The 16,464-nt window shown below is 30.5% G+C and overlaps 1 protein-coding gene across 2 annotated transcripts in view; it reads right to left on the reverse strand.

The window, feature by feature from the left end:
- Calpc (Calpain C) overlaps nucleotides 1-14,155 on the reverse strand; it is a 72,493-nt gene extending 58,338 nt beyond the window's left edge. For both annotated transcript variants that reach the window (XM_064064415.1, XM_064064414.1), the window contains exon 1: nucleotides 13,887-14,155. The gene's annotated coding sequence lies outside the window, so the exon portion shown is untranslated. The remainder of the gene's footprint in view (nucleotides 1-13,886) is intronic.
- Nucleotides 14,156-16,464: the final 2,309 nt, after the last annotated feature.

Genomic DNA, 16,464 nt, shown 5'->3' on the forward strand with positions numbered 1-16,464 from the left:
GCGGTAACTGAATGTGCAGTTTTTGGTTTTAGCTTCACTTTAACAATAGAATTATATCAAAATTACTATTTTAATAAAGAACAGATTATACAACTCGGAATCTACAAAAGAAAAATTCATTTCCTACACTTGACTACCGTACTTTCCTATAAATTATTTCTTAAAAATATAATAATTTTCTAAAGATAAAACGCTAATTCTAACTTATGTAACAACATTTTAGAGTGAAGAAAATCGTTTGAAACACTGCTCACAACTAAGTATTATGTAAATTGAGGGTTGTTAGAAAAAATATTATTCAAATCATGTTTTTATCTTTAAGAGTTGTTTTAACCATTACAGTATTACAAGGTACATAAATCAAAATTGTTAAAAGTGTACACCCAAGCATATAATTATCCTGAAAGAGTTCGTATTTGAAATATGCCGCGCTTTTGTCAATCGATTCATCGGGCGACTTGCTACTTTCATGTGTTCTCGAAATTTCATGACCACTTAGTACGAAAAAAGTGGTTTTCTGTTTCCGTCTGTCTGTCGTCTGTGTCGATTTCTAGTAGATAGATAATCACCGAAATTACTGAACCAATTATCAAATTTTGTATATACATTAGGAATATCATGTAAGTAAATGGTAAGACGCTATCCAAAATTTGGCTAATTATTCCTACCAATAATTTAATGACGTCCGCTCATTATATTGCATAATTAGTATTATCTAAATTTTATGAAATAATATATTCCTGTACTTGTAGTTTACGAATCTACCTTGATTCTGTTTATTATTATTATTAATGGAATTTAAGCCTCGGCGATGCAGGGGCTGCGGGGGTCACTTTTAAAAATCATCCGATATTTTTACTGTATAGATGTTATCATAACACGGTAAAATTTCGTAAAATGGAATTTTATCATTTTTAAAAGAAGAAGAATTTGTTGGACGATATCTACTTCACGGGCGGGGGAAGTTTTGTCGAAATAACCTTCGACCAATTTTTCTTTTCTTAGGTGTTTCTGATCTCAAAATCAGTAGGTTATTAATTTTTTAACACTTTCTCGAAAAAATATCTTGAAATTTCTAGAATTATTATAATACTTTTCAATAAGAATAGTACATCTTTTTATGACGTCCTCCACTTTCCGGAAAGGATAAATACGTAAACATTATTGTCTTAGGAAGTTTTTAAACGGAAGTGTGAATTTTTGTTTTCTACGATCTGCGCAAAAGTAGGAGAAATATAAAACCAAACGTTACCGGTTCTCTTTAACATAAAAACTGTACTTAACCGCAAATATAAGAATGATTTATTATAGCATTATATATTATTTTAATATTTTCTCTTTCTGATTTGTATTTTTAAAAATTATTCTAAACGTATTTAGGTAGATTTCCCTCTCCCCTGATTAACTATTATAAATTTGTTTTTTTGAATTTAATTTTTTTTTGTTATGTATCAAAGTTAAAGTAAAAATAGAAGTCAATCAATAAGCTACAGATAAAAGAGTATACAATTCGTGTGAGCAAATGAAATTTTGTGATGACATCATCAACTTTTTAGTAAGGAAAAATTTACCAATTCCGACGAATAAAGCATAATAGTAATAACAACATAGTGTTTGTAAATTTCAAGAAAATGAAATAAACGATTTTTGATTTAATCAATAAAATATAGGTATAAATTGTTTCATTCGATAATTTATTTGGGACACACGATATAAATAATTTTTCTAAAAAATTAGAGCTCATTACAAAACTGGATGTAGACAAAATGAGATTGACTGCAAAAAGTTTAGATGACGTCATCAAGTTTTTGATAGGTATGAAATTCTGATTTATTATATCTACGATAACCTTAAAGTACAAAATTTCAAAGCATTAAATTTCTTAGTTTTTAAGAAATAGTGTTAAAATTTTGTGCCGTATGAACAGCAAAATTGTAGGTAAAGGGAAGTTGTAATCAGCGCCCTTTAACGTCCTTTTATCTAAAATGTTGTTGTTCATACAGTACAACTGTTGATTTTTCCACGAACATTTTAAATAGGATTAAATGATCACATTTGTGGTAAGAATAACCACACAAATTTTCAGTAGTGTTCTATCACCAGAGATTCCCTAACTTTTTTGACCTATTTGGTAAAAAAAATACCACCGCCCTGGAAATTTGTACTTTATGTGCAAATAAGAAAGGTGCAATGAGCATTTTTGTGTTTTCTGAATTTCTACATATCTCAAATTAATGATGTAAAAGATTTTCTTCTCTGCATTTAGTGAGGATTGGGCTACGTTCAGATAGACAGCCCAACAGACGACATAGAGACGGGAACGGAAGACCTACTCTTTCATATTCTAGGAGCTATGAAACTTCAAAAAACTATGAAATTAATCATTCGTTAAAAGTACGTAGTCATCAATTCGGCATGTGACTATGCATGTTAGGTAGGTAAAAAGGTATATTTTTATTTTGTAGAGGAGTTGTCCGTCAGTGTAATATTGTGTTTGGTCTTATCGTGTTGTATCGGAAATACAAAGATATTAACTTTGCAAATTTCCTGAAGGTTTGAAAACGGATTTTATGCAAAACCGATTTGTTTGTTTAATATTTTGGAACTACGAGATTTTTTTCTGTTCTACAGTAAAGAATAAGTGAAATCTTTAATAATTTTTTCATAAAATTATCATATTTTCAAAATTCGCTTTAAGATTTCACGCAATGCAATTTTTCAGTACACAATTCATAAAGCTTGCCTCCTTTGGCAAAGCCAATAAGTCATAAAACAAAATAAATAATCATTTATGAGAAAATGCTCTAACAAAAAAGATCAGAAGCAGTTTTTTGTAGAAGCGAAAATGCAAGAGTAATTTCGTCTTAAATTATTCGTCTATAACAAAATGAAGCATTGGTAAATTTTTAACTGTTTATCTCCCCAAAAAATGATGATCTCATTTCAAAATGTTAAAATTGTTTACATAGGGTGACTCAAAATAATTATTGAATGAGTCAATTTATTTTATAGATTAAATCAGCAACTGCAAAATCGAATGCTTTGAAATCTCGCAGACGTTTCAAACTTAGCACAACCATATTAAATTTTTAATCAAAATATATCTGTCTAATCACCCTGCCACCTTTTTTCATTAGATAAAATAAATTTAATAAAATCAATCACTCTCTAACTTTTTATTTATTATTATTAATTTTGTCAAAAATATGAGAATACGCACGTCTTTATTTAATAATGATTAAATAAGAATTATAGTAATAATATTCAGAACATTTTGTTCGATTGTGGCTTAATTAATAATTTTAATCTATTTTGAGGCGACAAACTCATTCAAATCAAACTAATTTCTACGTGACATTCTTGCGATGTATAAACATAAACACTTCAAGTTAATGCTGAGAGGTCATTTTTACTTATTGAGGATAAGCTAAGAAAGCACAGTAGTCGAGTCCATCAGGCGAATGGGCTGAGAAATTTTTATCTCCCTTAGTTCTAGACACGTAATAATTAACCAATTGTGAATTACACCATCGAAAATCAAAATAAAATACAATGTTTTATTCAATACGCAGAAGTCGAAGCAATAAGAATCATCACATTGTGATTCATTTATTGTAATTCCTAAAAAATGTCGTTTAGTTTAGTTTCTCTGTTTCACTATCACGTATACAGCTCGACAAGCCTTATCTTATCTTAAATTATGAATACTACTTATATTGTATAGTATTTGAGTTATGTAATCTTCAGTATTATTACACTAGTGGTGTAACATTACACAACTCAGTTTGGTCTTCAAGAATAAATTTATAAATATAGAGATGGAACATTTTATTTAAGTAAATTACAAACAATAAAAGTCTTATGTATTAGGGTTACTATAAACATTAATAACAATCTTTTCTCAGATGGATATATTGATACCTGCTGATGTGGTTAGCCGTGCCGTTTCTACTCTCTCTTTATAGTGATGTGTTGTTCCTACAAGAACTACTTGTCATAATTTCTCCTAAAATTTTAGGTGCAACTTTTTTTAAAATTTTCTTTTGAGGTATCAATGTACTCCTCCGCCACTGTATTCGATTTCCAGCCTCCATGGCGTTTTACGGTTAAGAGGTCTGCTCCAGAGTCTGCAACCATCGGAGTGGAAAAGCGACTGAAGCAATGACCAGTATAGTCTTTACGATCTGATAAATTCAAAAATGTAACGATGTTTTTGGCATACTTCCAAACGTATTAATGCCTACAGATTGTATCCAACAAAACATGGTTGGTATACTGGGAACGTAATGCCAAATGTTTCCTAATTATTTCCACCATATCAGTCCCTGGATACCACCAACCGTTACAAAAAATTCTTTGGAAATTTTGGTTTTGGTGTTGGGGATTTGTATATGAAAAACTAACCCTTCATCCTTAACATTTCCAGCGATGCCCGTTTATCAGTGCAACCTGGGAAAACATGAATTAAAATAATTTGAAGACATTTTAGGCATATCTTACCTTAGCAAGCAAAAACTGCATCAAGCATTGATTAATCAGTTCCAGATGCGATTATGACGTAAGTTATACCTACCTATACCTACCAAATTTTATAGTTTTTCAATTTTTCCGTGCATAACTTTTAGGTTGTTAATGATACACCAAAAGCGATAAATGAAAATGAAAAATACAAGCCAGCAGACTCAGTGATTCAAATTTTCATTTAACTGTGTTATGCAAGCGCCGCTTCGAAATACCACTTCATCATCAACCGCCTCAGGTGATCATTTTTTGCCAAGCGTTGGAGAGTCTTCATTTCGCTAGTGCCATTACAAACCCTTTTTTGGTTTCGGCCTCTGCACTGATACGCCTATAAGACTATAACTCTTCACTGCAACCGATAGTATGCAACAATTGCCCATATTAGCGACTGCAACGTTCAATAATGGCACCACTTTTTATGCTCCGAAGAGCGAAACATCTCCGAGCGTATTTCTAGTTCGCAGTCCGCGTAGGTGCGCCTCTTTTTAATTAGACTCTCTATCTAGAGCGCGAATAGATGGTCGGCCTTGGAGATGGTTTCTGCTGGTGTCGCAGCTCACCACCATGGTCGGGGTCATTGAAATGGCGTCAACACAGTCTTGGAGCAAAGGCCACTACCGTTCCTGTTCTCACGTCGATCGGCGACGTCCCAAATTGAGTCACGAAGACATCAGTATGTGCCCCTGCAAGAACCGACCAAATTCGATTGACTTCCGCGTGAAGAAATCGTCCGACCGACGCGGCCGATCGAGGGCATAAACAGTTAATGTCATGATACGTGCGAGTTGTCAAGAATGAGGCTGGAACGGCATGGAAATTGAGAAAATCGGCCGAATTTTTAACGCCACGAAGCTCTGTGATTGATCTCGGGAATCTTTCGAGCGAAAATGATGCTGGGTGAAATTGGTTTTGTTCCAGATGTCGAGGATGGAGTGTACATAGTCTGAGTAATGCCCCCTAGTTGAATAATAGGCATAGTCAATTCGGTATTAAAAATGGGCAACCGTAGAAGGATCAGTCGGTGAATTATCGTTTTATTTAACTCCCTAACCGCGGGTTTGACAGAAATTTTTCTAGATGGCACAATTATCTACAATTTTTATTAACAACTTTTCGGAGTAACATTAACAACAAAAAATTAGTCGAAGATTATTTCGTCACAAATTCTCTCGTCCATAAAGTACCTGCAGTACATCAAATTCAGCTGTTCCGAAAAATTATGATATTTGCTTCTGCGAATTTTATTTTTTTTTTATAGTAACTCTTATTATAAGTTAAAATTTAATATTGTCAGGCTCCTGAAAGAAACTGACCAAGGTAAGATATACCTAAAATTTCTTCAAATTATTTTAATTCATATTTTTCCCAGGTTGCATTGATAATTGGCATTGCTGGAGCTTGCAGAAAAGAAGAATTCACTAACTTGCTCTAGAGAATTTTTGGTAACGGTTGGTGGCATCCAGGGACCTGATATGGTGGAAATATTTAAGAAATATTTATCGTTACATTTTTGTATTAATCAGATCCTAAAGAGTATACTGGGCATTGCTTCAGACGGTCTTCCACTCCAATGTTTGCAAACTCCGGAGCAGAGCTCTTAACCGTAAAACGCCATCTCTATATTTATTTTTGAGGATCAAAATGAGTTGTATAATGAATTTCATTACACCACTAGTGTAATAATATTGAAGATTATATAACTCAAATGCGCGTCATAGTAAGTGATCATAATGTAGGTCGCAGATAAAAGCATTTATAAGTACTTGTAATTTACGACAAAATAGCGATAACGCTTGTCGAGATTGTACACATGAGAGTGAAACAGAGAAACTAAACTAAACATTTTCTAGGAATTAGGTACAATAACCGGATTACCATGTGAGGATACAGATTTTCTTATTGCTTCGACTTCTGCTTACTGAATAAAACTTTGCATTTTTTAATGTTCCAATTTTATAATTTTTTCTTTTTCCAATTTCAAATTTTTCAATTTTTCAATTTGCAATTTTTCATTTTTTTTGTTTCTTCAATTTTACGATATGAATTTCTTCGAGTTTTCATTTTTAAATTTTTCGATTTACAATTTCACAAGTTTTCCGTTTTTAATTTTTCGATTTTCCAATTTTTCATTCCTTCACTTTTTCGAGTTGCAATTTTTCGTGTCACTTTTTTATTTTCTTTATTTTTACAATTTTTCGATTTTTTTTGTTTTTCCAATTTCATTTTTCAAGAAAATGAGAATTTCGATATTGGAATTTAAAAATTCCGGTACTGAAAATAGAGATCTGTGAAATTCGGAAATTGGTAGCTTAAAAATTTAGAGAATAGTATTTTTGGGAATTGGGAATAGAAAATTAGGCATTTGGGAACGCAAAGACTAAAATTAAGCAGTGTAAGCTGGGAATTCAGGAATTCGAAATTATGAACTTAAAAATCTCGCACTGGAAAAGTGAGAATTTTGAAACCAGGAATTTGGGAATTGAGAACTGAGATTAAAAATTCGGGAACTAGGATTTTTAAACGGAATGTTGCATTTTTTTTATTCTTCAGGAGTGCGAAACAGCAGTGCTAAAAATAAAAAAAAAATGTTTGGAATTTGGAATAAATAGAAATTCGAACTTATAACTTGAAAATTCTGGAATTTGAAAGTAATGCCGGAATAAAACACGAAAAGCGCAAATTGGGAACTCACAATGAGAAATATATCTGACTATTGGGAACTCAGAATTTAGGAATTTGGAATTGGAAATGTAAACATTTTGGCATTAGGAATATATTATATTTAGAATTTGGAAATTGGGATTTAGAATTCGGAAACCAGAAATTAATAATTGAGAACTGGAATATTGAGGTTTGGGAAACGTCAAATGAGAAAAAGAAATTGAGAACCTGGAAAAAAGTTACGAGTTGAAAATTTGAGAATTTATAGTCCGGAATTTAATAATTCTGGAACTAAAAAGAGATATCTGTGAAATTCGGAAATTGGTAACTGGGAATTTGAAATTGGAAAGTAAAAATGACTACTTGTAATTCAATAATTAGAATCTGAGAACCAGGACTTGGAAATTTCGAAATTTGCAAACTGAGCACTGAAAATGTAGGATTTAGAACCTATAACCTTTACTGAGAATACGATTTTTGGGAACTGGGAATTAAAAATTAGGCATTTGGAAACGCAAATACTAGAAATTAAGCAGTGTAAACTGCGACTTCAGGAATTCGAAATTAACAACTTAAAAATCTTACACTGGAAAAGTAAGAATTTTGGAACATGGAATTTAGGAATCGAGAACTTTATTGAGACTTAAAAATTCGGGAAGTAGGAATTTGAAACAAAATTTTGGAATTTCAAATACGAAAATGTTTATTTTTTAGGAGTTCGAAACAGTAGGGCCAAAAATAATAAAAAAATGTTTGGAACTGGAATAAACAGAAGTTCGAATCTGTAACCTAAAAATTCTGGGAATTGGAAATGAAGCTGGAGTAAAACCCGAAAACTGCAGATTGAGAACTCACAATGAAAAATATATTTGAGAATTCTGCAAAATCAGGAACTCTAAATTAAGAACTTAAAAATCTCACAGTGGAAAAGTGAAAATTCTGAAACTGGGAATTTGGGAATTGAGAAGTGAGACTTAAAAATTCAGGAACAATGAATTTTAAACAAAAATTTGGAACTTCAAAACTTCTTTTTCCTCAGGAGTTTGAAACAATAGTCCTAAAAATTAAAAAAAAAAGTTTAGAATTTGGAATTATTAGTAATTCGAACTTGTAACTTGAAAATTCTGGGAATTTGAAGAGTAAAACACGAAAAGCGCAAATTGAGAACCCACGATAAGAAACGATATCTGAGAATTGGGAACTCAGAGTGTAGGAATTTGGAGCTGGAAATGTAAAAATTTTGGCATTAGGAATATGTATTTGGAATTTGGAAAGTAATATTTGAGAATTCCGAAACCAAAAATTAATAATTGAGAACTGGAATATCGAGATTTGGGAAACGAGAACGATAATACGAAATTTAGAAGTGGAAAGTTAATAAAAATTTGAAAAAGGAAAAATTAGTTTGAAAATTTCAATTCATTCGAATTTAGTATTTCACTGTTTCGATTTTCCGTTTCTTCAATTCGTTGATTTGCAATTTTTGGAGTTTCCACTTTTTCGTGTTTGCAATTTTTCGTTGTTTCAGTTTTTCGATTTTTTGATGTTTTCCGATTTTTCAATTTTTTCTGTTCGAATTCTAAAAATGAAAAAATGGAAAAATTGTAACACTGAAAAATCAGAAATGAAAAAACGAAAAAATATAACATGAAAATGTTGAAAAGTCTAAAACTTGGGAATAAAGAACTTGAAAAATTGAAACAAAAAATTGAAATTCCAAAGATTAAAAATTGAAAAAAATCGAAAAAGTGTAACACCGAAAAAACGAAGCATTTTTAATTTTTCAATTTCTCACTATTTAGTTTTTCAATTTTTCGATCAATGTTACATTTTTACACTTTTTTCTTCTTCTTTCCAATTTTGTGATTCAGAAAAAACGAAAAAGTGCAAAATGAAAATTTGTAAATTCGCAAGAAACATTAAAAATGTATAGGAAATGAAAAAACGAAAAATTGTGAAATAAAATCGAGAAAATTAAAATTAAAAAATGAAGAAATGAAAAACAAAAATCAAGAACTTGAAAAATGGAGTAAACGAAAAAAAGAAAAATTGTGATATTAAAAAATTGGTCGAAGGTAAATAAATCCTGATTTTTTGAAAAAATATAACATTTAATTTTGCAATTTTTTTTATGATATAAGCTCAAATAAAAATATGTATGTAATGTTAAAATAAATGCAAAGAAGCATGCCACGCATTTGTTTCAAGTGAGTTTTTCCATTGCAAAATTTTGTGTTGACGTCATCAACATTTTTCCAAGGATATTAATAACAACAGTACTGTATTCCCAATTTTTTTGGAAAATGGAATGAGTCGTTCTTAAGTAATTCTAAAAACTATAAGTGCATTGATAAAGCAGAAGTATTGATATGATATTTTGCATATTTTGGAGAGGATTTTTTTTGGCAAAATTTTGAAATGACATCATCAATTTTTTGGAAGGAGATAAACGAATAAATTTTGATTAACGATTTATCACACTTACGATAACCTCAAAACGTTTCAAAGTTTTTTTTTCAAAAATCTAGATGTGTAGGCTGAAACTTCGACACGAATTCATAAATTAAATAAACACAAATTTACTACTGTAAATTTTAGAGTGACATCATCAAATTGTTGGTAGGGATAATTACCCGATTTTCGAGCTTACGCTCAGGAAGTAAAAATATACACACAATACCTATATATTTTAATACAGAATGGATGACTATTTGAGAAGGTTATAAAAACTAATGTAAAGAGTGTGTTAAAGTTCTGAAGTTAAGCTTGCTAAACCAGTAAATCCGAGCTGAGTTATTGTAGGCTTTGTGTAATATGGTAATCATTATTCAAGTTAAGTTTAAGTTTATGAAATTAAACGACATTGTACATCACATACATATTTAACCTGTCAAAAGAGCAGTTCTCAACTCTTGTACGTCTACACAATTTATGCTTCAATTTCGTTATTATTTAACCAGATAGTGAGGTAACGCAGGATAAAGATACTTTTCGATCTCACTTTATTTTTTTAATTACAGACCATTGACTCAAAATCAAATTAAACACTGTATGATATTTAAATAAGAAACTATACAAGAATCAGTAAGATTTAAAACGAATATTTAAATTTTAAGTTGGATGAGCAAACATGCACATACCAGCTACAAAGCTCCGAGTACCTGCTATGCATATTTAATTAATGCCCGAGATACGTTCATAAGCCTTAGTGACACCGACTGACACATAAATAATTAACGAAATTAGTGTCAAGAATAAAAAGAAATAGATATGTTGACAATAATAACCACATGAATGCCGATGATATCTACTTTATGCTAATAACCGTTGGTAAAAGAACCTACTTATGGAAAGCTCGTGTTTGCCCATACATGTAGGTATAAATGCAGGCATTAATAATTATTATCGGAGCTATTGGAAAGTTGATTTTTGAGTTCCTATTTACAACTTATCATTCATACAGTAGGCGACATTGAACTTTCTAATCAGTCATGCTTTTTGTTCTAGTACACGTTAGAAAAAATTTTCTTGTCATGTATACACGGCTCTGGGTATATATAAGTCTTCTTTTATTGACTTTCTCATTACTCATTAAAGTTGCAGAAATTTCTATGAAACGCATTACAGTTTTTGTAAGGCGCATATTCCAATGTCGAAAGGCAATTAAGGTGTACTTTTTAGTTTTATTTTCAAGGAAATTGTTATCATTGTTTATAGTAGGTACTTGTATTTTATTAACCTGCTTTCAAAGTAAAGAATTTTACCTTGCAAGAACGTTACACTTTCTATCTTTAGTGTAAAATCAGATCAAACTTGCTCTTTAACATAGAATCGTGATTACTACATCTATGCAAAAATGAGCACAGGAAACTGCCGGTAATTAGTGATTAGAGCTAAGTACGCTACAGATTTTTTATTTCAGTACGTTTATGTGTAACATTACGAAACATCAAACCATAAAATTCTATTATCAGACTTTGAAAAATTTTCTTTTATTCTTTGTTCAGAATGAAATGAGAAATAAATCATTTATTGTAGCAATTTAAATTCACCAAACTCAATAGACAAATTTACATAATTATAAGCATTCTTTGTTAAATTATCTACTGTCAAACGTCCCACCTCCAAGTATTTATAATTATACTTTTTAAAAATACCGTTAGTGTTTTTGGAATTAATAAACGTAACAAAAATAGTAACATAGTCGACCAATGAACTTTAAAATTTTCGTCATTGTTATTATTAAACGTAAAACTTTTCGCTCCGTAAATCATCTGGTAAATGACATGAAAGTTTGCTCAGTGTTAATCATTTATTTTTTCAAATTGCTATAGAAAAACTTAAAAAGTTGGTGTGCGTGCGTGACTTCACAATAGTTTTTCATTTTTTTAATTAATGTTTATATAGCCCAGAGTGTAGTCATACACTATTTCAACAGTTCCTTTTATCAGAACAACCTTTTCCATCTCACTGGCTTGATCAATTTTGTGGTTATTATGTACTTCCTATAATTTTACACGCAAATATAACCAGAACAATGCTATTATGTACAGTTTTGTTAAAGGCAGCATAGTTCTTAAAATCAGCCATGCCACCACATTAAACAACAAGATTACTGTAACAAACAACTTCTGTTAAAAACAGTGACTTATCATTTTAACTAGTCATTTGTCCATTCAAAACTACGGATTGCTTAAACTTTTGCTCAGATAAGATATGATTACTCAGTAATTTTATAGTTCGTAAAGTTCTAGGACTAGTTTTATGAAATTATACATTACAATATTTTTCATTTTTAATTACCTACATTTCGACGCTCCGTTCCAAATCACTCGTTAACTGTTAAATTTTGTGGCTAAATGACTTAAAATGCATTTATAATTATTGTTCCCTGCATAATGTGCAACAAATGCCTATTATAATCTGTTAAACCATGATGCAATACAATAAACAATTTCAGTTTTTGATGTTCATTATATTCATTTAGATGTCATTTAGCGTGTTTGCCAAATTGAAAATTTTAAATATTATCGAAAATAAAACGAATTAGAGTTGGCTCTGAGTCAAGCTGTGTCCGTACACAACAAAGGCAAATACTGTGAGGTGACGAAAGTTAAACACGTGCAGCAGAAATTCATGTATTCATATTATGTCAACACCCAGTGACAAAAGGTAATTATTTAAAGGTTATGTCAAATTGATGACAGTAGTACCACCCAACGCTTAGAAGACAATGCCAACTCTAATTCATTTTATTTTTGTCAGCACGATATTTCTTTAAACAAAAATGAGTAAAAACTATGTAACATACAATATAAGAGAATGCTAATATAAACACAAAAAAGAATGTTTATAGTTTCCCAAGACGACAAAATATCTCTTCTTGTCTTGAATATCAAATGCGTTTTTAATAACTTGTTTCACAAGAATGTAAGTTATATTTAAGAGTTATTTGACTTTATTTGATTTATTTGTACATGCTGCAAATGCATGTACCTACAATGTGTAAATGTAGACACAGAAGAAACATATTATTAAAATGCCATAAACACTTAAAAAAAAAATAAAATGGTACTTGTTTATGAGTTTTTTGATAAAGTGTTAGTCAAGTTATAAAATCAGAAAACTACAGATGTTTTGTGGACGAGTTACATAAGTTAGATGGAAACAAAATGACGTGGTAGAAATGACTTATGTTGTTTAACAATGACTTGTGCTTCTTCATTGTGTTGTCACGTGATTTATTAATTTTCCTTTTTAAACAAGACACTTCTTAACGAATGCTTTCATTGTATGCACACTTCGTAGCTGAAAAGATGAAACATGAAGAAAAGTAAGTGCTTTAATAATGTAATCATTGAAAAGACATACTTGATCCAAAATCCAAGAATTTTTTTGATATAATTAAATCAAAGTTAGCGATGTATGTAACACATATGATGTGTTCACAAAATATGACACAAATTCGACAACTAAACAGTGCAATATGACGAAAAACTTTCACAAGTTAAATTTATAACATGTTAGGAACTAATTTTAATCTCTTGCTGTTGCAATTAAAATTATGATGTCTACAACATTTTTTAATGGCAAGCATATTTTTATTAAATGAAACAAAATTTGTAAATTAAAGAAATCAAAACATGTAAATAAAAGTTAAATTTTGACGAAATCGATCGAACATTTCAATGCATTTTTCTTACGTATTATATTTCAACGACAACTTTTAACTGCCTTTTGCTGGTGTTAAAATGTCATGGATACTTTTTCAAATATAAAAAACACGAAAGTTGATTTTTATGTATTACGTTTCACCACAACTATAAAAAAATTGCAAGCGTCATAAGTCATATAGATTCATATAGATATTTTTGCGTTTTACATTTAGATATGTTGAATAGAGACAGTTAAAAATCATGCTGGCTAATTTCGTAACAGATAACAGACAGTTTTTTTTTTTTTTTTTGACACAATGTATAAATACTACATTTAGTTATACAATTTGAGTAATTATTCAGCTATTATCGTACAAAAAATGCGTACAGTGTACTAGAAACAGCTTTACCATTTTACTTTATAATGGAACATAAACATTTATTTGCTTTTAATTTATTAAATGCGTGTGCTATTTTCGAAAATTTATGTATGGTCAAAGTTCCAATCTTTCGAACCAGATGGCAAATACAACATGAATTTTTACTTACTTCAGCTTTTCCAGAAATTTATGTCAATCCGAGCGCAGTCTTTAAAAAACTAACAAAAAGACACAATCACATTATACACAACACAGCACGACCAATAAACAGAAACATTATTTTGATCCCGGAACAGCCGTTCGTGTAATAAGATTTCATACAGTTTAGTTTATGCGAGGTTGAAGCACGTGTACCGTTCGAATCGAATAAAACGTAACAAATTCATCCGCGCCAGTTTGTATCTCTTCAGCAACTGCTCGGAGTACCTCGACCAAGAATTACACCGTATAGACTGACCCCGTTCATTCTTGCCGCTAGCGCTTTTAGATATCAGGCGAAATTCTTCTACTTACTACGTATCAACTTTCTTTTATCATTTGAACATTTATATGCGACTATTTAATTGTAGCATTTGTTATGGCAAGTGAACGAAAAAGAAATTTGAAGTTGGTGATGAAAAATTAATAGTATGAATATACTCGTACCTGTTACTTCGTGTGTATTTAAATTTATTTAAATGTTTATGGGTTTTGCATTTTTTTTTTTAAATTACTACAAGTTGGTGGATGTATGTATAATTTCTAGATTGAAAGTATATTTTATTATTAACAGTGGTTTTAATTTTAAACCGACAAAACACCTTTTTTGAGGATTAGTCTTTACAAACCTATACTGAGATTTTGACAAAATTTTGGAAAAATTTCGTTTACTATCCAGGCGTGGTTTGCATTCCATTTATCCTGAGAGGAAAATACAGCAGATATTTTTGTATAAAAATAATCACTTTTATGTTTGTTCAAAATACTTGCCTGAAAGTAGTTGGTTCTTTCTTTTTTCATTACTTACTATTTAAATAATCTTGTTCAGTACCATATTTAGATTTTATAAATATTAAAATTAGTCATAATACTCATAATTAATAGAATTTTAGTAAAAAAAGTCCCATTATAACATAACACAGATTTACAGAACAAAAATATATAGTAGTCCCACTCAATATAAAATGATTTTTATAATTTCAATTTACTTAAAATATCCCAATGGTTTAGCTTTGTTTAAAATAGCAGATTATAGTATTAATTTAGAATTATTTAGGAATTATTAGAATTTATAAATAAATCTAACTCGCTTAACTCTCTGAAATTGCATCATGAATAAATTCCATTTTTAATATGAAAAAATGTCTAGATACTAGGTAGATACATTTTTCATCATTTTGTCTTTTGTTTTCAATTGTGTATACATATAGCAGATATCTTTTAGGTAAAATCAGTTTAGTCATAATTAAATACATTGTACTCAAAAAGTGCTTCGTTATCTTAAAAAAAATAGCCCAGAATCTCGTGAATCTAAAACTAGAGCCAAAATTACTTAATGACCAGCGAATAAATTAAGTTCATTTCTTTTTTATTTCAGTTCACGCATAAAAAACTCTCATGCTCTAACTTTGTTAGAGAATTTTCGAAAAAAATTCCAGAGATGAAGGGAACAGAGAAATTGTAAAATTATTTCAAAATCAAAAATCCACTAACACTGGAATTTATTCGAAAACAAAACTGACAACGTTGCTAATGTCAGTTTTATTAGTGATTTATTCTAATGTGAAATAATTTAACGTTATGTTCATTTTCATTTTCATCGACCTTTTTTTGTCCCATTTTAAACTTCAAAAAATTGACAATCCAGAATGACAAGAAGTTCGCAAACGTTACAGTGACCATGATACAATTTTTTATTCATATCATGGTAGTGCTAATCTTAGAATATTGAATAATTAAACTATACAGGTGATTGTTAGAATGGTTAGAATGAATCTGACAAGAGTGACTAAATTTTTCACTATTTTACTTCCTGTGCGGCTGGCTACTTTCATATTTCTGGACATTGCATGAACCCGAAGGACGAAAAAAGTGGTCTCCCATATCCGTCTGTTTATTTGTCGTCTGTTGTATTTTTATGAGACAGATAAGGTCGATTTATAAACTTGTCGCTGACGTTGCTGTTCGCCGTTGACGTTGCCGTTGTAAGATAAATACGCAGCGAAGTTATGCGTCGTTTATATCATCCGTTGACGTTGCCGTTGAAAGTTGGCACGCCGTTGCATCGATTTTGCAATTAGGCTCCGCCCCTAGGTCTGACAACGAATGAAAAATTCATCACAATTGAGCTTATATTTAGCCTTTTTTTCTTAATATACGTAGCTATCGTTTCACAACAAGAACTTAGAACATGGTTAAATATGTATGCATAATTGCAAAATCGATATTTCCTTATACAATTTTTCCATTTTAAATATGTTTTAAGTTACGTGTTGTGAAAAGAAGTCTACACATATTAAAACAAAAAGTCAAAATGTAAGCCCGCCCACCCGCCCTATCTCTATTCTGATCATTTTTTTTTGTTCGCCGTGAACCGAGAGGGCGGAGCTTAACTGCAAAATACTTATTTCTTTACAAGACCTCACAAACATGTTTTTTAATATTTTGTTGTTCAAAGAATACTATGTATATTAAGAAAAAAAAGCCAAAATATACACCCCGCCCACCCACCCCCATCTCAATTGTGATTATTTTTTTATTCTTAGAAA

The sequence above is a fragment of the Zophobas morio genome, unplaced genomic scaffold, assembly GCF_036711695.1.
Source record: "Zophobas morio isolate AGI-343-1 ecotype UQ-CSIRO unplaced genomic scaffold, CSIRO_AGI_Zmor_V1 ptg000024l, whole genome shotgun sequence".
Lineage (NCBI taxonomy): Eukaryota > Metazoa > Arthropoda > Insecta > Coleoptera > Tenebrionidae > Zophobas > Zophobas morio.